Source organism: Trachemys scripta, chromosome 1 (assembly GCF_013100865.1).
Source record: "Trachemys scripta elegans isolate TJP31775 chromosome 1, CAS_Tse_1.0, whole genome shotgun sequence".
In the NCBI taxonomy this organism is placed as follows: domain Eukaryota; kingdom Metazoa; phylum Chordata; order Testudines; family Emydidae; genus Trachemys; species Trachemys scripta.
Genome location: NC_048298.1, coordinates 177,374,577 through 177,396,658, shown reverse-complemented (window position 1 = coordinate 177,396,658; position 22,082 = coordinate 177,374,577). Strand labels below are relative to the sequence as shown.

At 40.6% G+C, this 22,082-nt stretch overlaps 1 long non-coding RNA gene across 1 annotated transcript in view; it reads left to right on the top strand.

Annotated features, from left to right (window-relative positions):
* The first annotated feature begins 508 nt into the window (after nucleotides 1-508).
* LOC117871129 overlaps nucleotides 509-22,082 on the top strand; it is a 111,164-nt gene continuing 89,590 nt past the window's right edge. Inside the window, exon 1 of the long non-coding RNA XR_004644158.1 lies at nucleotides 509-565. This is a non-coding gene — a long non-coding RNA (uncharacterized LOC117871129). The remainder of the gene's footprint in view (nucleotides 566-22,082) is intronic.

Sequence of the window (22,082 nt, the reverse complement as noted above, 5' to 3'; positions counted from 1 at the left end):
CCTGGCGGGGAGGGGTACTTATTCAATTTGATTTCTCCTCTTCTTGACCATGCTGAGCAGTGGATAGAGGCTGAGTATTTGACCTTTTGCTGCTTCACATGGACTAATGATCGAGTGGATTAATAAGGTTCTTCCAGCACCAGCCTGTGTTATTGTCCCTACCTGGAGCAGAAAGGTGGAAGGCCTAGAGAGCAGTGAGATTAACTTTGTGCTGCACAGTGCTCTCCTTCCTGTAATTCCCTTAAGGCCATCCCTGAGATTTGCTTTAGGTTTGTGTTGGCATTAAAACAGGAACAGTCCCAAATGCATTAAAGCAAGGCTCATAGTGCCAGTATTGACTGCTTTGTTATATTGGCCAAAAGAGCTGTTGCAGCATGAACATTGATCCTAGCACTGTTTGAGCTCTGGGGCAATCTATGCAAAACATGTAGCAGATTCTCTGCTCTTGAGAGTTCATAGTCCAAAGGCTGATGTTCTAGCAGTAGAAAGCAATTCAATAAACTACCATACAACACAAAGATGGAGAGGCAGGTGGTAATTAGCACTGGGAAATGCCATAGGACAGGTATGTGCTGGATTGGTGCACGTAAGGGACGCATATGAGTTGATTCTCAGAATTAAATATGAGCTAAATTTACTGGAAGATTTTTGGCTTAGTCATAACTTGAAAGTCATTGTATTAGGCTGAAATCAGAATGAGCTTCTGCTGACAGTGCTTGCACTGACTGAAAGAAGAGGATTTTGTTAATAGGGCTAAATACGTTTGTAAAAGAGCCACGTTCCAAACTTCGCTAGAATTACAATGGGCTGTATTTGGGAATCCAGATTCAGTAAATGGCAAGACAAGTAACCCATTAATAGTGAGTAGGTTGAGAGAAAAGCTGAAATATCAGTTTTAATGTGCTTTTTGAAGACAGCCCTCTTGGTTGTAACTGGGATTGAACTGTGAACCTCCAAAACTGAAAACACTAGCATCTACTACTTGAACTAACTAACTAGATCTTGTAGCTGGGAACTATAATACTCTTACTTTCAATGGATGTGTAACACACACTGAACAATGGGTTGCACAGTCATGCCCAAGTGAAACTGCCAAAGAGGGAGGGGGTTGTGATGGCTGTTCAGCAGGAAGGGGTTAGTGTCAGTGTTGTGCCGAACTGCACTGGGACTTGGTAGTACTGATTAATTTACTTGGCCTCTCTAAGCACTGAGCTTGACTCCACAGAATTTTAGAAGCTTCACTGTGTGGAGCTCTTCTTTATTAAAACATTTTGGATGTTTTCTTAGACCTTGTGTCAACAGGGATTTGTGTGTGCATATGTACCTATGTCTGTTATCTATATCAATTATAAAAAGGGTGTGTTATTTGTCATAAGAAGCCACTTCCCTATATAGAAATAGGAATAACCAGTTCCTGGAATCTTGTCTTGATTTAAGAGAGAATGGGCTATCTTCATCAAAACACTATAAAGTGTCAGTAAGAACTGCTTTGGAATAGAAGTCTACAGGTAATGCAGTGACCTGTCTTCCAGAGAAAAGACTCCTTGATTCCCAGAAGTCTGGCTCTTTGCAGAGCAGGTAGCCAATTGATTGGTGTTAAAGAGTGTTTAAAAGAATGTTTTAACCTTCAATTAGGGGAGAAAATGGATACTCCCAGAAGAAGAAAGAATCAGAACTAGAAAAATAGTTTAGAAATTCAAGCTAAGGGTTGGTGGGGAAGCGATGGGAGGATGAAGCTCTCTCAGCACAGTGTGACTCAGACAAAATGGGTATCTATTTAATAAGACGATTTATAATATTTCTTGTAACAATTCATTCTTATAAGATGTTAGTCTAAGTCACAAGGACATGCTGAATTTCTTTTAGTATGTCTTATATGCCTTTCAGGACCTAACACCTTTTTGGCTATTCCACATGGGAAAAGGGTCAGAAGAGAACCAGATAAGATTCAAATTACTTCTTGTTTTGCTTCCTTTCCCCCTTCTCCTGCCAATTGTTTTTCTCTTGTCTCCTTTCTTTTGTTTGTCTCCAGAGTTAGTTATTGCAGCTGTGGTAAATTGTTTGAATTAAGGAGAACTTTAATTAAATTGTGAAAAAACTACATACTTGTGTCCTCAGTCTCCCTTTCTCTAGCAGAAGAATGGAGCATCTAATTAACTTCCCAAACAGGTTGTATTCACAGTTAACAAAACTCCAGTCCAGGAGCCAAACTTTCTGTTTAGTAAGAATACAGCCTATTATCTTGACAGGACACCTGGCACAAACTCAAATTAGTTGATTAAAAAGGAACGGAAAATTGGGCAAGATCTAATTCTGTGTGTCTGCTCTACTTCTGCTGCCACTACATCAGCTGACTCACCTCTACTACTACCACTGCAATTGCTCCTACTTCTCCAACATAAAATCTCATGAGACTTGTTAAATGGTGTTAGAAGTACTTGTGATCCCTCCCTTCCTTTGTTGGACTACTGCTCTGCTTTTTACACTTTTGCATGGTATTGCTGTCACAGTTCCCTAGTTTCACCTTTCTCATTTGACTCCCCTAACAGGAAAGATCTAGTGCAAGAGAATCTTAGTTCACTTCTAATTTCAAAATGGAAAAACAAAACAAACAAACAAAAAACCTCTGGGGAAAACAGCTTATCCACAGAAAACAATGTCTTTTTCCAGAGATGGTATCTTTATACCCTGATTTCATTTGCGAGATTTGTCTACAAAGGCCTACCTCCCCAATAGCCTCTGTTTGAGAATCTGAGTGGAGCTGATTACAAAGACGTTGGTTCAAATTGCCAAAACAGAAAGTGAAATTTATACTCTGCCCTTTTAGCTCACCCTCTGCCACGACACACACAGTCATTTTTTTCCTAAGCAAAGATCAATTGTACACAGATAAAAGATGGCTTTTCACTATAAGCAAAACTCCAGAGACTTTTTTGTTACATTTCTCCAAACTGATAAACAAATAGACCTTCAATTTTTCATGATGATTATTTCATTATGAATCTTTTCAGATAATAGCAGGAAATAACACACAGTAATGCGCTATTGAAAATTTGCGATATCTTGTATTGTTCTGTTTGATTTTTCTCATTCAAATTACTCAAAGGTCTTTGCTCACATTTAAAAAAAAATATTTTCAACTTTTTAAGTACACTTATCCTTGAGCAATAAAAATTATACAAGCAATTAGCCAAGTTCAGATGTAATGGAAGTGGGCACCGTTCTGTTTGTAGTCAATGGAGCTGTACTTACAATAGATTGGAATTTGCCTGAAAGTGTAAATGAGGATAAGTGGACACCAGTGATGCCTTTCTCACTAACAGCATCTTCAGGCTATATTTGCAATTACTGAACACCAACAACCAAAACAGATTTTCAAAAGAGCTCAGCTCCCATGTTGCATCTATGGCCAGATAAACCCATTTGAAAATCTGGCCAGAGTTGGTGCTGAGTATTAAACCATAACTGTACTAATATGTGCAATATACTAATGTCCCAAAAAAGTGCAGACCACTGGGAGAGTGCAACTTTTGGCTTTTAATTTCTCCAACCCCTTAGTGGTCTTCAGTCTTTCCTTTTGTACTGACCTTAGCCAGCAATATGCAGCACTTCCTGGGGACAGGAAGTATTGGCCTACATCTCAGATGGAGTGCTCCAGGACAGGCCTTTATTATTCCCTTGTCTGTCTTGACGTGCCCCCAGGAGCTGTTGTGTGCTAATGAGGGATCTCTAAGAAAACCATGGGTCAGATCCTAAAGTCTGGCCTTTGTTTGGCTGGCACAGCTCTGGCAGAGTTTGGTGCAAATTTAACTTTAATCAACCTTTGCTCTACTAGCTCTGGGACCACTCAATACTGGGTCTGAAGGCTGTTTTGCCTTTTGCCATATGTTTGGGGTACCTAAGCTGGGGATCATAGGGATGTAGGGACACTCCAGCCACACCCTGGGGAATACCCCTAGCATAAAAGCCTGGGGAGAGTTTGGGACATAACCACTGTAGCAGTTCTATACCACGAGAGTGGCACAAAGCTACCAGTATATAGAGGAAGATTTGACTCTGTCTGTCCTATAGATGGCTAGGTCTACACTAAGGGGGGGGGGGAGGGTCAACCTAAGATACTCAACTTCAGCTACACGAATAGCGTAGCTGAAGTTGCGTATTTTAGGTCGACATACCTGGCTGTGAGGACGGCGGCAAGTCAACCGCTGCCGTTCCCCCGTCAACTCTGCTTCCGCCTCTCGCTTCAGTGGAGTTCCGCAGTCCATGGCAGAGCGATCGGGGATCGATTTTATCGCATCTACACTAGACACGATAAATTGATCCCCGATAGATCGATCACTATCCGCCGATCCGGCGGGTAGTGAAGACGTGTCCTTAGAGTTGTAGTATGTGCACCTCGCCCTCCCACTACCCTTATTTTAGTTTATATAGAGAGATTTAAGTAAGCATCACAATTTTTGGAATGTGTGTTCAGTCCTAAAGGGTTATGTCTTATATCTGCATTATTGGTATTCACTTTTTCTTTTGTAGTTTGTTGCCATGGAGAAAGGCAAGTCTGGTAGTATCATGATTTCTCATCTCAATTTACTATATTCTATGATTTCAAGACATCTTGTGGGGTTCTCATTTCTTTCATGTTGCAACTTTATTGTATTGACTCCTGGCGTGCATTTTGTGTGTCTTAGCAGTGTTCTAGAAATCCTCTTGTTCAGTCTGAACATCTTAGCATTTTTGTCATCTTTATTCATCTTACATTTATTCCAAAAAGAAATGATAAATGTTTGTCACATTCTGTTCTGATAGGATGGCTCACTATACTATATTATTAGTAATAAAATCACTTTGCACTTCTGTAGGAACCATGGCCCCAGCTGATGATCGCAAATCATTTTAAATACATCTGTCATTTATATCTTGCAGTTCCCTGAGATGTAGGTGTTATTTCTTATCCTCATGTTACAGATGGGAAACTGAGGCCCAGAGAAATTAAGTGACTTGCCCAAATCCACCCAAAAACCTTAAGTGATAGACCCAAGACTCAAAGTTAAATCTCTTGTTTTCTTGGCCTGTTTGTCAACAACAAGATAATTCTTTTTCCGTAGCATGCTGTTTAAGATTTTTTTTGGTATTTTCTGTGTGTTCATCAGAATCATTCTTCCCCTCTTTTTAATTCCTTTTGACTAACTTTCACTGTTTCTCTGGTTAGATTGAAAGCACTACTTGCTGAAGAGATTGAAGTTATGTCTTTAAATTTAAAGTATCTTTTAATATGATTGGCGTGTCAGAGGCTTACATGTTTTTTTTCTAATTATAAAGAAATGAGATAGCTATATGCTTCTGCTATATGCTAGTTCTGTTGAAGCGGTTATTTTCTATATTTATTTTTCTTGAAATTTGTTGTAAGGTACTCAGAGAAACATCTTATCCCACTTAGTGGATTTCTGTTTTGTGTTAGCTTTTTCATTTTTTCTCAGGAAGACATCAATTCCATTTTCTGACTAAAATGTATATTTTGATGAAGTTTCTGTCATGTTGATGATCATTTTTGTTAGTTGGTGTCTCTGAAAGAATTTTCTCCCCCACCACCCATCCTGAATAAAGATTTCTATAGAGGATGGCATGTCAATATTATCCATCTTCTTCTTCTCTTTTTTCTCTATATTAAAGCTGACTTCTTTTTAAAGTATGTATGTTTGTCTAGTTTTCTGGTCAGTGCATCTTTGGGTGCAGTATCCAAATACTGAAACTGGTGTCAAAATTGTCATATTGGATTGCTTAATAATCTGCCTCCTCCCCACCTTAGTGGAACTACTAAACCGTGAATTTTTGTTTGACTCAATCTCTTCTGATCACCCTCTTCCCTTTGTTCTTCCCTTCTCAATACCTTTCAGCACTTTTTTTCTCTCTCCTCCCCCACCTTTCTATTTCTGTATTGAGGCGAGGAAGAACAGCTCTTTGGCTTGCGCCTTGTTGATGATGTCTAGAGTCGGGCAGGACACTGAGGAATCGCTACCCATGGAGCTGAAAGAAGCCAAGGAGTTGCTCTGCTCTCTTGTGTAGGGGACAGAAGCTGGGGAGTGGGCTGAGCTTTGTTGTCCAGCTGGCCAATGTGAAAGGAGCATGTCTGGGAAAAGTGATGTCCAAGTTGCTTCTTTCACTCTTAGCTAGTTACAACATGAACTGGGGAGCCGAGTCCACGATGCTCTTTGGTTTTACCTCCCTCCTTGAATGATGGAATTCCAACTTGTTCTAAACTCTGCTTCCTCTCCCTTTCTGCCTCCTGGGAGCTGAACACTTTACTCAACTGCCTTCTGTTCCACCAGTTTATATTCACGCTGGGAAAGGGGAGAAGCAGCTGTGGAGAAACTTGGGCTCTCTTCCTTGGCTCATTTGAAAGGAAGGAGTTGGAAACAGAGGAGATATGAAGCAGGTGGAGCTCTGCTACACTGGTACACATAAAAGAAGCTGTGTTTCCAATCCAGTCAACTGGAGCAGTGCAGTGAGTGCTGAGCAACTCTGAAAATCAGGCCATTTAAGTGAGGTGTCTAAATATAGATTTAATGTCGAATTTTAGGTAACCAAATCTGAAAAAGATATACAGCAATACAATATAAATGTGTAGTGACTTCACTTACTCCAGCCCATGAGTCTTCAGTCACACAAACAGTAGTCTGCATGTTCTGTTTGTACCTCTGTCCTGGGTAAGGTGTCTCAGAAAGGTACCAGAGTGAAAAAAATACAGCTGCTGCATCCTATAAAAGCTGTGGATGACAGTCTTCAGAACCACAGAAAGAATCCTCTGCTGTATGTTTGGAGTCCTTTGCTGACCTTAACAAAGGTCATAAAATACCCCAGTTGTGTCAATGTCCGGTGTTCAAAAAACAAACAAACAAAACACATAGCAAAGGGAAGGAGAGCCAAATGTGCACCTGGTAGAGAGGCTGTGAATTTTCCAGGAGCAGAATGAAGTACACTCCCTCCAAGAGTGCAACAACGGTTTAGCCATTGGCTGCTACTACAGCCTTGTAATAGCCCTTGCTACTTCTGCACCCCAGCTCTTTGGTGGGGCAATGGCTGGGGGGACACATATCATTGGATCTATTAGCTATGCCCCAACTCTTCTGTCTAGGTGCTTAGATGACCCTCATCACCATAGCATGTTAATGCCTCACAATCACTAATACGTTTAATTCTCACAACATCCCTCTGAGGTAGAGAAATCTCATTCCTATTTGGCAGGTAGGGAACTGAGGAACAGGGCCAACTAAATAACTTGCCTGAGGTCATAGAGGAAACCTATAGCTGAGATAGGAATTGAATTCTGATGTCCTGTATGCAAATCAAGTTTGCTGCAACTGAAGGGTGTGAAAGTGATTTAATCAAGAAAGTTTCAGTTCCTAACAGCCAGAAATTTTCTGTGGTGAATGGATCCACTGACTTTCCTTTTGAAGATCCAGTGTGGACTGCTTTGAGAAGGTCTCAGATGGAGTAAAAGCTGTTAAGAAAGTTGAACAGCCCTATAACCAAGTGGCTGTGCTTGACCAGCTTGTTGGAAAACAAGGTTGTTAAGAGAGGAATGTCTCCATGCTAATTATTTAAGTGAGCAGTCTGAGCTTCAGGGTCTAAGGACAGATTTGGTTACTGGGAATGGCGAACTGTGGCCACTGGAAGCTGCAAGCCGCCGTACCTGCAGACACTCAGGTAAATGAAGTATCTCATGGCCCACCAGGGGCTTACCCTGAACAAGCCATGAACCAAGTTTGGGGAGCCCTGACCTATGCCAAGAGTTACAGCCTACCTAACCACACTTATGCTAGCTTACTCTTCATCTAATATCTTACAGGATATAGCATACTGTAGGTTTCTTGACTTACATCTAAATATAATGAAAGCAGATAAATATTATGAAGGCAAGGCAGTGAATATAGTAAAGACCAGCTAGCCCTATGGACTTCATAGCTTTTAAAACACATTTTTAAAGAATGATTATTTAGATTAGAGAGCAAGAACCATCTTTTAAATCATGTGTCTATAGTGCCTAGCACAATGCCCTCCCCATCACCTCTGATCCCTGATTGGGGAATTTGGGCACAACAACTATACAAGTTCTAATTAATATTAATTAAAAATATCCTGATGTGTATCTGTTTCAATCTAAAATGAGTTCAGATGACTAAAATGAACTATACCAGTCTTATTTAAAAATAGTGGGCATATCAGCAGTGCGTGCTAAAAGTGCATGTGCATGCTAAAAGTGTATTTTTCTGATTTGAATATTTCCACATATTTTTCTCCAACTAGCACCAATTCATAAAAGGGTTAAACTATCAAAATAATCAAATGAAGATACATCATCATTTCTCGTTTGCTTCTCTTTAAATTTTAGACTCAGTTGAAACAATTCTTTTATCTTAGAGTAGAACTATTTCTCCAAATAATTAGTTCTCCTGCCAGAGAGTGTTTAAACTCTTTACTAAATTATTGACTATCTTTGCCTTTGCCACCATTTTCTCATGCAGCTTTGTGGCCTTTCATTGAACCCTAGAGTCTGAAATTTAATCTTTGTACAGTGCTTTGAAGCTCAAAAGTGCTGTTTTATGTGAGAGGTATTTATTATAATTCATTTTTTTATGTTTTCATTTCTGACTTTGAGGACAGAATCTGAGACTTATAGTTTGTAGGAATAAGACCTCACTTTTCTCTTTCAATTGGATAAAACAGGATGTATTTTTGGTCAGTTTTCAGAGTGAATATATCATGTTTATTTTGCTGGCTTTTCACAGAGTAGCCAGTGAATGTATGGATTAAGATGGAAGGATTATCCAGGGTTATGCCAACTATGGAGATACTAGATGAAGCTGAATTTAGACTTTCATTATAAGCCTTGTTTTTAATGCTAACTATTGCTTGGAGCTAGTGATTTCTTTCCAAATTTGTGTGTTTAAAATAGATTAGGGTATAATTTTACAACAGATTTTCTAAAATTTCCAATTAAAGACTTTCAGATGGTAAGTAATCAGAAATTACCTTGTTTGAAAATTATATGTTGCTTCTCATGAGCTATAGGTCCATATGTTCTCAGAATATCAAATGCTCCAAATTTCACAAACATTTGCACTCAAGTATACACATACACTTACGTATAAACTAATTTCTGAGTTTCTTAGAAATTGTAATTGACAGATATATAATCCGTCTTGTTATGGACTAGATCTCCAGCAGCCACTTAGCAATTAAAGTTCTAATCATCCAGTAACTAACATTTTAATTACTAAACAATTAGCACTTGCAGTTTAAAATTCTAAAGCCTGATTTTTGCAAACACATGGAGGTGAGGGAAGATTTCCACAGGCACAAATGGGAGTTGGATGCACAATTGCCACTAACTTTCAGTGGGAAATAGGTCCCTGACTGCCTTTTGTACTTTTGAAAGCTTCTCCGCTTGGTGTTTACCTGCATTTCAGAACTACCAAGAGCCAAAGGCATCAGAATTCACTAGGCAAGCTTTGTGATTGGTCACCTAAGTCACATGCTGTTGTCTTTGTTCCCTGATTGGCTGATGTAACCTTTTATAAACCTCTTCCTTCCAAAACTAATTAAATTTCATCATGAAATGAATTGTGTTTTAAGAAATCACAGCTGTAGGTTTGAAGTTTCCTTACTGCAAATATTTTATGAACAAAATATCATCTATGGTTCCCATTGTGCAAACATAAGTCTAGAGTTTGGAGCAGCCTGAGCATTATTAAGTGTTAAAACCTATCCACTTTGAATGAAAAAAACTAGCAGCAGGTATAGCAGAGGAGTGATAAGATAATTGTGCTTATTGAAATGGAGTATTTGTTTCACCTGTCTACCTGAGGATACTGATAGCTCCAAAGGCAGTTTCATAGCACTGTATTACTAGTGGGCCACTGCACCAAAGGGACCATTTTGATTTTTTTACTGTCTTTGACCATCATTACAGTCCCAAATGTTCTTTCATATAATCTTCTCTCAGGTTATCTTTGTATAGAGATCTTGTATTTCCTGCTGAGGGCTCCTTTTGGTCAGATTTAATGTATAAGGTGATTCTGATTCTAAATTGATTGGCTGTTTCTGGAGGGGCAAATCTGTATCTGGAGGGGAGAAATGACTTTACTGTCACTGAGTGAGTGTTAGCCAGTTTCACTTACTGAAGTGCTAGAGTGACTGAGAGAGCTTTGAGTTCACAGCTGCAAGACAGGTCCATGTTCATGTTGAATCCATTGTTGGTGGAGGTAATTAATGATTTCCTATGGGGAAAAAAAAAGATGTTAGTTTCATTCAGTAACTGCTTTTAAGCTACTGCTGATGAAATAATCTCTCTACTTTGATTTTGCTAACAATAGCTCTGTCGCTATCCTGCCAACTTGAAAAAAGCAACGGTCAGGTAACTGAGTCATTATCAAAAATCCTTGGATTCCTTGGCACCTTTCAGTTAGGCTTCAAACCTGGATAGTATACAGAGAATGTGCTTGTCTCTGTGGCGGTGATCTATTTCCAAGTGCCTAGCAGAAAGAGGAACTTTTATAAGCAAGCTAGTTGAGGATTAATCCATGAAAGACAATAATGGTGTCAGTTGTTCAGGGAAGCAGTCAGAGAATGTGGTGGGGTTGATGTCTATCCATGTCATTAATAAGATTTGCCTATCCCTTATTTTCTGGCATTTTCTATAGAGCCCTCTATTCTGGAATTAATTTCACCAATTTTGTTCACCAACAAAATCCAAATCAATTTACCTTCAGAGCACTAAGTAAAATGATCTGTTTGTCAAGCTTTTACCCGGAGCGATGGTGATATGGTACAGCAAAATTCTGTGGAGCTGAGCTGCATTTTGGATAACCAGTTGGGATTGGGATGATATTTGGACTCTTCTTCTTTTGGGTAAGCATTTGCTAATTTGAAACAAACATCAAATTATCTTGTGTGCCTCTATCTTTTAAAACCATATCTATCTTTTCATTCAATATATGCAATTTTGATACATTCAAAATTTGGACATACCTGAAAGTCAGGCAGGTGAAATCAGATAAAATGATGGGGCTGAGGGAAATGTCTTAAAATCTGTGAAACTTTATCTGAAATGAATTTCTTGGCTCATGCTCACTCCCTTTATCTTTTTTTTTTTAATCTCTGGATGGAGTCTATTATTTTTAGTTTAAAATGCTTGACTATTATGTAATTTTTAAGATTACATTTTCTCAGATATAGTTGCTATGATCGTTTATATAACTCAGAAAAATAAAACTAGTGTAGTTGTTCAAAGCTTAAGAATCCCAAGTAAATTCTGTAACTTTCAGATTATCTTTAAAACCCAGCCCACTATTTTAGGTAAATAATGTATATAATGTTATGTTAGTTCCTACACTTCCTCTATTAGCTTAGACTGTAAGTAGTATTTCCAGTTTTATTCCTTTTTGTGTTAATCTCTGCAATTAAACCTAGCTGCTACAGCAAAAGGCACCATAGACATTAGTACAATAATATTTTTAAACGACATTGTCTGATGGTTCTGTTTTGGGGTCTCATGCATTAAAATCCCAGAGAGCTGAGTCTCTGCTGTCTGGTGGGATGTTGGGATAAGAGAAATTTTAAAGCATCACTTGCCCTGGGAATTTCTGTGGTGGGCTACAGGTCACATGGTATTCCTGGGAGGATTTGGCAGAGGGAATGTGTTAACTAGCCCTTGATGTCCCTATCTATTTTATCTGAGGATTTTATACTGCTGTTCATCACCAAGTGTCTGAAGGACAGATTTTTTTTTTTTAAAGTACATAGGCACCTTAAGATACATATAGGCACCTACTGGGGTTTTCAAAAGCATTTAGGTACTTAAATACAATATGAATTAGGTGCCTAGGTACTCTTGAAAATCCAGCTGGTGCAGTTAAATACTTTTTTTTTAAATGACCCTGAGTGCTTCTGGCAGCCTCTGTTGCTGAGTCTCTCTATCCTGGTTACTGGATCTTTGTTCAAGGGCCATTCCCATTGGGGGAAATTCTGTGGAGGATTCTGCTCACTTGGTGTTTGGGGCGGGGGAGGGGGGTCAAATATTGCCAAAATCTTAGCTCTGTGAGGGATGGGGGACTAATCTCATTTTAGTCCACTAAACCTTTCCTTATTTTATGAGTATGCAATTAGCTCTGTGATGTCAGAGGTATACATGGTCAGAATATTTGTGTGTGAGGGTGGGTGTGTGTGGGGGTCATCCATATTGACTTTTCAATGAAAAATCAAAAACAGATTTCTTTTTGGTTGAAAATTTTCAGCAAAAGAGTGATCAGGTTTTTTTGAGAAAATACATGAAATTTTCTGGGGAGTCCAGGCACTATTTGCACCTCGCCCCCCCAAAAAGTTTAAAACAATTTTTTGTCAATAACCCATTTAGATGGATGTTATGGGGTGTACTACACCCCATGGTAGCAGTGATAGGGTAAAGGGGAGCCAGTGAGCCCAATTAACCCATTCTGTGGTACCTGGAGGGGGGAGAGGTAATTAAAGCTTTGATTTAGCTGGGGAGAACAAGACTGGATGATTCCTATCAAGAAAGGACTGCAGGGCAATAGTGGGAAGAAATACAGGAGAGAGTCAACTGAGAGTTTTCACACTGTAGGAAAGGAGCCACAGAGGAGAGACGCCTGTAGGAAGGAGCTTGTATCCTGGAACTGCCCCTGGAGGGAGAGGACCATGCTTAGAAGGAGACTCTTAAGGCAGACCTGGGAGAAGAGAGACTCCTGGGAACAAGCTCTGAGGGTTAGCAGCTTGGGTGGAGCTGGGCCTCTAGGGAGAAAGCCCTGAGAGACCACACTCTGTAACAGGATGGGGAAGAACTCTGAAGAGCTCAGGAAAGAGGCAAATAATCAGTGGAGTATTAAGCCTGGGAAAGATGAGAGTTTTCGTTCCTTTGAGTTTGGACATTGTTACCTAGAAGTCTGGGGGAAGAAAGTGAAGCACAGGGGCTGTAACACTGTCTTTTTACAAGGAAATGCTCCAGGATGGTGAGTCTGACAATGGAAAATGTTCAATCAACAGTAATCAGAGCATTGTATTGTGACTTCATCTTTCATACTAATGAAGTCATTATTATTAATTTGAATTATCGTGCACCTCCGAGCCCCAATCATGGACCAGCACTCCCATTGTGCTAGGTGCTATGCAAACACAAAGCAAGACAGACCCTGACACAAGGAGTTACAATCTAAGTATAAGGCAACAGAGGAGTACAGACACCATAAGGAGTAAAAGGAAACAATGAGACAATACTGGTCAGCATGATAGGCAGTGGTCTCAGCACTCTAACACCCTATCCAAGGTCAAGTTTTTTTGTAGGCTTCCTGGCAAAGGAAAGTTTTAAGGAGGGTTTTGAGAGAGGATAATGAGTTAGGTTTGCAGATGTTTACTAGAATCTTCTCCCAAACATCACATTTGCTGCTGGCTTAAAAGAGCTCTGGATGCTAAAATCCCAATCCTAAATTTTAAAGAGATGTTTGATTTTTTTAATTGAGCTTCATGTTGACCCAAAAGTTTGGAAACATTAACATTTCCAAGCTTGTTCATCTCTAGTAACTATTCATTTGGAGAAACTTCTGTCCAACCTATCTTTTAAAAAAAATATTTCTTGTGATATGTTATGCCCATTGTCATATCTGGCCTTTTGTTTTAATATGGGGAATATTTTAATGTTAATTAGTTAATAGTTTTTCAGCACTAGGTTGGAACAATGCAGTTAAACTAAGTGGAAATACTCTTGATAACCAAATGAAATGGCCAAATTTCCTGATCTCTGAATGCTACTCCCTGGCACCTCAATATAGGGGATCTGGAAGTTTCACTTCATAATAAGTACATAAAAATGCAACAAAGTGGGGAGAAGGAAGTGGGCTGGAATGGAAGAAACAGAATGGACGAAGTAGAGGGAGATAAATAGCAAGGAATGAGAGCTATGTTTGCCAGAGGCAGCACATAGAATTGGAGGGTGTGAGGAGTATGAAAAGTGATATTTAATCGGAAATGGAGGGTACCAACTTTTCACACACACACATTCTTATGAAATGGGAAAATGTCTTTTATGGAAACAGACTGGAATTGAGTCCACATGGTTTATTCAATTTGTAAACTGAGTGAAACTTGATTCAGGCCTTCAGAGGTGAATGGGTAGTAACTTGAATCACTGCAGAGCCCTAATTTATCTTTATTTATCTAACTTGCCATCATTGTATGGAGTTGAAGGTCATGATTTCCAGCTTGTATTTATTCATATCGATATTGTAGCTCAGCTCAATGGACAGACAATGAATGAATCTAGTCTATTATTTTTACAGTAGGTGTATGTCTCCACTCATTATTCCTTATTCAGTTTTCTCAAAGCTATTTTACGACTATATACTCTGAAGTCTAGAGTTTTACTTTACTGCTGTGATACACAATCAGCAGGACAAGACACCCCCTGAGGCTTAAAATCTTCACATCAACTTAATCTTTTTTTCCTCCATTTGTCTAGCCAAGTGGAACTGTTTTGCTTGAATATACCAGGAACAGTATCTAATAGGGTAGACCATATGATAGTATTTCCTTTTTTCTTTGTTTTGAATTAAAGTAGTGATTATATAAATAAATACAAATGTGGCTTATGGAAATTCAGTAAGGAAGCTAGATGCCACACTGTCCCTACACTCTCCTTGCTCAGAAACTTGCATTCACATCTGCCTATGTGAGTGCATTTGGTAATTTCATCAGGCCTTTTTTAGGCATTAGTACAAACAAATCATTTGATAGTCTGCTCAGGGGAAGCCTGTACTGAAACAACAGAGTACTCATGGCAAAAAATTGGCACATTTTCTAAGCTATCTAAGGCCTGGTCTACACTAATTCCCCAATTCGAACTAAGGTACGCAACTTCAGCTACGTGAATAACGTAGCTGAAGTTCGAAGTACCTTAGTTCGAACTTACCCCGGTCCAGACGCGGCAGGCAGGCTCCCCCGTCGACTTTGCGGTACTCCTCTCGCCGAGCTGGAGAACCGCAGTCAACGGCGAGCACTTCCGGGTTGTACTTATCTCGTCCAGACAAGACGCGATAAGTTGAACCCAGAAGTTCGATTTGCTTGCCGCCTAACTACCGGGATAGTGTAGACCTACCCTAAGTTTATAAATATTTGCCTATTCTGGATTTTTTTGGTCATCATTTCCAATTTCTGTATCTCACAAATTCTTCACATTATTCCCCTTTCAAACTTAAATAAAAAGAGGGAATCTTCTTTCCTTTGAAATGCATTCAGCTGAAATGTATTGAAATATATTCACTTATTACAGAATAATTTATAGTATTAAATGATTGATTTCTGTTTCCCATCAGTCTATGGAAATTAAAAAAACAAACAAAAAAATCACATTTTATACCAGGTCAACAAGCTGTTGCAGAAAGATCAGAGCAGAGGATGTGAGTCTGTCAGAACTTAGAGATCTGTGGGGTTTAACCATGCCATTACTGCTAATGATTTGGGACAAAAGTCTTTTTTGTTCATTGTGGAAAAAGAGAATGTAGTTAAAAAGTAATTCTCTGAATAGAAAACTAAATACAAGTACAAAATGACTGGGGGGGAAATATGTTTGAAGGAGGTCTGAGTTCAGCGTACAAAAAGATGCTACATTTGCACACAGTCCTGAAGCCTTAAAATACAGGAAGGGGGTGAACAAAAAACTCACCATCAATGGAGAGGTGGAATTTTTAAAGTCTAGAGCTATATGCTTTTATATGTTTTCATTCTACATGCAGTTTCTGCAGATGCCCATATAAATGGTATTTAGAAATCTAACTTTGTGCATGTGACTGTGGTAATGCAAAGGCATCAGGTGTAAAAATGCATGTGAAAATACAAGCCTTGATCCACTGTAAATTTGAACCTCTAACCTCTCAGCATTGAAACTGCATTAATGGCCACCATATCTTTCCAAATGGAGGGGGGCTACAGGGTGCCAATTTCATAGGAGCATCCTTAATTTATGTGAGTTTAGGTTCCGGTATAGTTGTGCTCTCTTCTTTTCTCTGTTCCACCCACACTTGCCCCCAGTACTCCCCTTATGGCAAGGTAGGCAGTGGACATCAGATGCAGGAGGTGGCAAAGCCAGTGATCAGTTGCTCTGCACAGGGATAAATCTCCAGTGGCTATTTCTGGCCAGTTTAAGACCACTTTGTGCTGCTTACTTGCAAAATGGCATTAGTGGACCAGAAAACCAGGTCCCCCATTGCTTATGGTCATCCAAGTGGCCTTTAGTAATAGCAAAACTAAAATGTAGGACCAGAGCTTCAGCTGGAGTAAGTTGATGCAACTCCATTTACTCCAATCCTAAACATTTTTGAGTGTTTGCGAAAATTAGCTGTATGAAAAACTGCCTCATTCATTACAGATCCCATTCATCAGCATCTGAAACTGGGTAAATTCATTGCATTTCTGTGATTCACTTTTTAATCCTTCTCATTGGCCTGTTTTTTCTTATGTTTTCTTGTTGTTTCATACTCCAAGCCCAAAATCCCATTCCACCCTGCACTTTATTTTTTTCTCTCCCAAAAGGGTAGTACAACACTGTCTTTCATTTTATTTTCAAATTCCAAAAAGAAGGGGGGGGGTCGGAGGGATGTTACTAGATAAGTGATATATAAGCAGCAGCATTTGTATCCACCCTCTTTCCTGCTGTAGATATTCTCATTTGGAAAGTACGATTGGACTCATTCATAATAGTGATTTTCTTCACAGAACATTTTTTTATAAGCAGACATTCACAATAACTGTGTGATTGCATATTGCAATATTTGAGGATTTCCTTTACACTTCAGCAGAAAATGTATTTCACTAGTGTAAGCCTGAGTTCACTGTAAGTGGCTGTTATTTTTACTATTAATGTTACAAGGCACAACCCTTTGCGTTTACTGGGTCAGCACCCCTAACTTGCCTGGTCTAGTTTCCCCATGAATTTGTGCATTTACCTGGAGGTCAGCTGTTCCATCTTTTTCTTCCTCAGAGAGAATTAGTCCATAATATATTTTTAGGTTGCACTACATGAGGGTAAGTTCTGTTCAGCTCTGCCTTTGAGTATGTACTTTTACCAGACACAACTATGGGTTAGTCTCTCGCCCATCTTATAGGGGGAGTAAATTAACCTGTCCTTTAGTCTAGAGATCCATAAATCAAGATGCCAAAGAAATGGAATAAGAGCATACAGGAGCAAGTGGTTTGTCATCAGCAGGATCTGTTGGCCCATGGACTTTCCATTTAAAATGCCAGAATGACTGAGTCAGTCTCAAGATGATTAGCTATTATTGGACCTGTAGGTTCTATACCTAATTTTCTGAAACCATGAATATCCATCACCAGCTTAATCAAGGCATTCATGAGCCAGGAAATGGTGCAAAGTGGCCACTTCTGCAGGAACCCAATCCAGAATAGCCCTTGAAACCTATTCCACTGTATATGGGGAAAAAAGGTTCAGTGATAATGTGACTACTGGTGTTTCCCAAATGGGTAGTACCACACACTAACCCTGTGATTTCTAAAGTGTATTGACCATCCAAATGCTGCCCACATTACATCCTTGGCTAACTGTAACCTAAGGAGAGTGAAATATATACTTCAACCATTTTTATTAGTACATGGCAATGAGCGCTGCCTCCTAGTGCTCATGTGAGTGACTTCTGAATTATGTTCAGGTTGCATATACTCTGCAGAGATGTACATGAACACATATGTAAGTATCATTACATAGCTGGACAGATTTACATTATGGAAACGTTTAAGATGAGAAACAAAATTAAAAACACTTCAGAATCACAAAAATGTAAAGCTGAAAGGACCGTGATAGGTAACCCACTCCATCCCCTGCGCTGAGGCAGGGCCAACCCTAGTTTAATTCTAAATAAAAAGTACAGTAAACAATATTGTATGAAATATAGTCCATCAAAATGTTCTCTGCTCCCTTCCCACCAGCGAACAAAAAGCAGGGAAGAGTGTAGGTTTGAATGGTTCAGCAATTTTTTTGAAAGATGGAACAAGTCCTTAACCACTGTATTACTGTTAAGATTAAGTCTCTTGAAAATGATGCAATGTAGAGAAATTGACACAAATATACTATTAACAAAGAATTTATTGATCCACTTACTAGAACGTACATTAATAAAAATAAGTCCTCACACAGTCTCAAAAGGGGGAGGGGAGAGCATGGTTGGGACGACTTCACAACTAATTGATATGATTTCTAAAGGCTGGTTCACAAAATCATTAGTGCTAGAAATTAATCTTTGAGCTATATTAGCTCAGAGACTCACACTTTCTTCACACTTTCCAAGCACAACCAAACTGCCATTAAGTTCAAGGTGCCCTCCATGATGCTTCTTCAGAGAAGTGAACTCATTTAAAAGAATGGAGTTTTGTTTCAGCACCGCATAGCTACAGATGGAATAGTATTTTGCCATGCCTGGAATGATAAATGGCTTTATGTTCATAGAATGTGCCAAATTCAGCTCTTTTACACTAATGCAGCTCCATGGAGATCAAGGGATTTGTATACATGTCAGACGCAGCTGGATTTGGACTATTTTAGGTCAGTCAACTTCTGTTATGACATACTGTATAAAAGATAGGGTTTTAGTCCTTTACCAAACTGTCACAGGAACAAACTTTGCCTTTCAGGTTTGGTTTGGCTCAGAGAAGTACCAGAACATTTTTATTAGTGCCCCCCTACTTTTTCCCTCTCTGCCACTGTTGTTCAAGGTGTTGGTCCTCCAACTGGATTCAAGAGAGGTGTAACAGTTCTTTTTGGTACTTGGTCTTTAGGGGAGTCACCACAGTCCTTCACTTCCCTCATCCGTCCTGTTCTGGGTGGAAGGTTCCATAATTCTTGTCCAGAGGACTCATTTAGTACTTGAGGTGAAAGTTTTGCACCATCCTATCTGCCCTCAATACACACAGATGCAACACAGTTGAGTAGCAGGCTCTACTACCCTAATTTCCTCCACACTGCTTTTATCAGCAACCAGTACTAAAGTGAGTTAGTACTACTTTGCGGCCCCATTTGAATTCTGCACATCTAAAGTTTCTGCTCAGAAGTGTCCAGGCCTAGGCAACCCCAGATAGTGTGATATTAGGAGCTTATCAGAAGGGCCAGGGCCCCCAGGCATTCTTGGAAGGTAAACTACAGCTGGCGGTGGCAGCAGGTTGAGTTTCTGCCACCAAAAGATGAGGTGAAAGTTGGCATAGGACTTACTGTTTAGATAAAACAGATTACCCACTCCTAACAGGCACTTAACTAAAACTCAGTGGGGGTGTTGGCTAGCTCCCAATACCAAAAATAAGGGGAAGGGTTGTTGGGAAATCAGGATCCTGAGAGTGACAGTCCCCAGGAACAATGGGGACAGGTCAATGCTCCAGGTCAGCCTGATTGACAGGGTGGGCAGGCTAATCAGGGAGTCAGGAGGCCGGGGGGGTCCCATCCTCCATGTAAGCTGGAATTGACTGGATCGGACAGAGTGGGGCTGAGCTAAGGAGAGAGCAGGGGCCGAAACTGAGCTGGGGAACAGAGCTATGCCAGCCAGATGGGCCAGAAAAGCAGCCCAGGAAGCAGGTCAGAGCTGGGAGCAGAGTCACAAAAGCAGCCCACAGAGCAGACCTGTGCTGGGAGCAGAGCTGTAGCAATCAGAGCCAGAGAAGCAGCCCAGGGAGCTGGAGGCAGAGCAGCAGCAGCAGCCATGCTGAGGCAGAGTGGTGGAGCTGGAGCTGGGTGTGGTGAGCAGCTGGGGAGAGTGAGGGAGGTCCTGAGCGGCACGCGCAGCACAAGGAGATGCCCCCAGCCAAGAGGCTCTGCAGGCCAGACTTGGGGGGGGGGGCGGGGCGCGTAACCTGGGCAGGGGCGATGCTGGGAACCTAGAGCCTGAGAGCGTGTGGCCACCGCCAGAGCACGTCTCCAACCCGCAGCATCCTGGCAGCACAGCCAGGGCCTGGGACTTGTGAGGAACAGACTGAACTACCCTTACATCCCAGAGATGCTGTTTGTGACGTCCCCATGCCACAGAGCGGAGTTATGTGTTTTCCTTTAACTTCCCATTTTTGTCCATGTTTTTTTAAATTGATTACTGTTTAATAAATTGTATTTGCTTTGAACTGTATGTAATGATCATTGGGGCAGGAAAGCAACCAGTGCAGAGAGAGCACCCCGGAGTGGGGACACCCTAACCTCTGCCCTAAGTGACCACAACAAGGTTGGGGGGGGGTCAAGCCCCACCTCCCCCCCCCCCCCCCCCCCAGGAATCGTGGGCCCAGCCTTGTTGGGGTTACAAGGACTTTGACACACAAGAGAGTGGAAGGGGAGCCCTTGAGGTCAGGCAGGTCTCTGGGTAAAGGAAGTGGAAGCAAGGACTCAGATGCTTTCGCTAGCCCACTTCACCGGGGTAGTGTGTAAGTCAGGAAAGTTCCCCACAATAGTGGGACCAGTCCTCTGCTTACATATGCAACTTGACAGCTATAGGAAATGGGGGGATGTTCACAGTGTAGAAAATAGGTAGGAATCCATCCCAAATTAGCTTAATTGAACAACATGAGCAGCTAACTATATGCTCTTAAAAGGAGCTGTCAAACAAAAATCAGGTGTACTGCATGAGTGATATAAAACCCTGGGCAACTCTAACTTGCTCCAGATCCAGAGCTCAAATTATTGTCAAAACATCACACAAATCCACCCTGTAACTGTTAAACCATTGTACAAGTGATCATTTCAGAAGGCTTTAATCAGTGGAAATACTCTATGGCAAAGTGCAGGGTTTTGGCTTCTCCTTGGATGTATGTTTCAGAGCCCTCATTGTTACCTCATTGAGGGGGAAACTGAGGCAGCCTCAGCAGAGCCACACTGAGCTTCAAGGGGGCACTGAGGAAGTGATGGTGATCCTTTTTACAGGAAGCTTCTTCATAACATAGTCAGTTAGTGGTTAAAACAAGAGAGCTTATGTTACAGTATATTATAGCTGGGAACCCTTACATTGTCCTATTGAATTCAAAGGAGTTCCATGTGATCTGTTGTAGGAATGAGACCTGGATCACAAAGAGAAGAGGACCCCTTGAAACCAATCATATCCATATTCTGCTCTTCAGCCAAAAGTAGAGCTGGGTGAATAACTGACTTCTCAGTTTGGTAGACATAAGGTGGGTGAGGTAATATCTTTTATTGGAACAACTTCTGTTGGTTAGAGACAAGCTTTCAAGCCATATAGAGCTTGTCTGTCTCACCAACAGAAGTTGATCCAATAAAAAACATTACCTCCCCATCCTTGTGTCTCTAATATCCTGGGCCCGAAATGGATACAATTATGCTGCATTCTCAGTTAGGTGGCAGTTCCAAAAAATCAAAACAAAATGTTCAGCTTGACTCTAATCAAATCTGAATTTTTTCAGAAAGTCCATTTTGGGCCAATTAAAATGTTTTTTCTTAAACTAAACGTGCTTGGAAATGAAACATTTTAAAGGACTAGAATCTTAAAATGAAGGAGGGAGTTGTGGTTGTAGTGGCTCCTTATAACATTTATTCCAGTGATTAGAGCACTCAGCTAAAAAGCTAAATTCAAATCCCTGTTCCAGAATGTCGATCTCCTACATCCCAGATGAGTGCCTTGAGATTATAAGGAGGAGGGGAGGGCACTACCAGTAGTTGCTTCTTTTGCTATTTTGTGAAAGTATGTAATCCCTTTGTGAATCTAAGGGTGTTTTTGTGTGTACATGTGTAACACCACCAGACCCCAGTCGTCAATGGGCAGGATCAAACTAGGGCCCTCTGGAGTTTAGTGCATGAGCCTCTACAATTTGATCCAAAAGCCAACTGGCTCTTAGCTAGGGCTGTCGAGCAGACTCATTTAACTCTCTCTCTCTCTCTCTCTCTGTGGTCTCAGTGCCACTAGATGGGACAGAACACCACACCCAGGAGGTGTGTGGGTTACACATTTCCCCTAGCTAAGGAAGTGCATCCTGAGCTTCAGAGACTTCCCAGTTGAAATCCTGTACGCACCCCACCTTGTAATGCCGACAGA